This window comes from Sorex fumeus, unplaced genomic scaffold (genome assembly GCF_029834395.1).
Source record: "Sorex fumeus unplaced genomic scaffold, SorFum_2.1 ptg000269l, whole genome shotgun sequence".
NCBI classification, from domain to species: Eukaryota; Metazoa; Chordata; class Mammalia; order Eulipotyphla; family Soricidae; genus Sorex; species Sorex fumeus.
The window spans coordinates 73,158-74,650 of NW_026606326.1; positions in this window are offsets into that span (position 1 = coordinate 73,158).

Sequence of the window (1,493 nt, forward strand, 5' to 3'; positions counted from 1 at the left end):
CTCGATTTCCTCTCTGCAGTGCCCTGTCATCCACCATCAAAATCACATCCTTGATCCCCTGCCAGCAGAATATCTGTCCCCAACGTGCAAATTTTACCAGCCGACTCACACCCAGTGACTCCACTCTCAAATCAAATGGCTGCAATGCCAAAACCTGAATCTGCAGTTTGAGTTATGCAATGAAACGCAACAGATGACTACGAATTTGTGGAAAGAAAGGAATGAGGCAGTGTGTTCAGACTTGCGGGCAAGCTGGGGCTCCCTCGGGCTCCGACACGTTCCTCTCCGGTTGGGGGCCGGAGCGATGGCTTGGAGGGGAGGGCGAGGGTCTCGTGCCCCCGACCCCATGGGGCCGCCCCGGCCAGGGCTACCAGGACGCACAATGAAAAACAAACCTGAAAAGAAAACTCTCTCTCTTCTGGTCGTCCTGATTTCCGTTGTTTCTGACCCTTTCCGAACGACTTTTGCTCCCGAACCTTCCACTTCACTTGTCAGCCCACCTGCCAGGCACCACCGACCCCCCCATTCCCTCACCCCCCCCTCCCCGCACGCGCCTCCTAAATAAAAACCTCCCTGGATGCGATGCGCTAAGATAGACGGAAGGGAGAGACAAACCTCTCGAAAAGGCGGGCGCTGGGGGCATCCCGGGCTGGGCAGGCGGCGGAGGCTCAGAGCTCCCAGATGGACCACTCAGCGGCCAGGCCAGCGAGGAAACTGGCCCTATGGGACGCCCCCACGCCCTGGCCGCCCCTTTCCTGCCCCACCCCCGCTCCTCACCAGGCAACAAACAGGGTGGAGATTGCTCCGCCCACAAAGACCCCAGGGAAAGGCGGGGCTCTGTGACCTCACCTACACTTCCGGTCAGGGTTTTAAAGGGCCAGACACCACATAGTCCCCACACAGCAACCTATAGGGCTTTTTACTACCTCTGGGCTGAGGAAACACTCCTGGCTGTGCCTACCTTTTACCTATAATAAATATCCTATCTTGGAGGACTGTGTGATGACACAGCAGGTATGAGCAGCTTGCAATTGCCTGACCAAGTCCTCTAGCCAGGCACCCGATTGTCGAGGGACCCCGACAGCTGTGATCCCTGAGGTCAGAGCAGGAGTAAGGCCTGAGTACTGTAGTGTGTGACCCCAAAATACAGCAATGACAAACAGTAAACTCTATCCAAATAGAGGGAAATAAATCCACGTACCCTGACAAATTGTAGCATAAAATAGTTCAAGAGTCAAACAGTGGGTCCTTAAAACCTATGCTGCAGGAGCACACTTCTATCTCTGCTGTCAGATATTCCGTGTGTGTGTGTCTGAGCCAGAACCAACAGTGTCAGGAGTACTCCTAGCTCTGCATTCAGGGATCTGTCCTGGAATGTCTGAGGTTTGCTGGGATGCAGCTGATCAAATCTCTGTTAGCTGCATGCAAGGCAAGCACCCTACTTGCTGCACCATACCTCTGGCCCTTTCAAAGTAAATTTCTTGCCAGCAAGC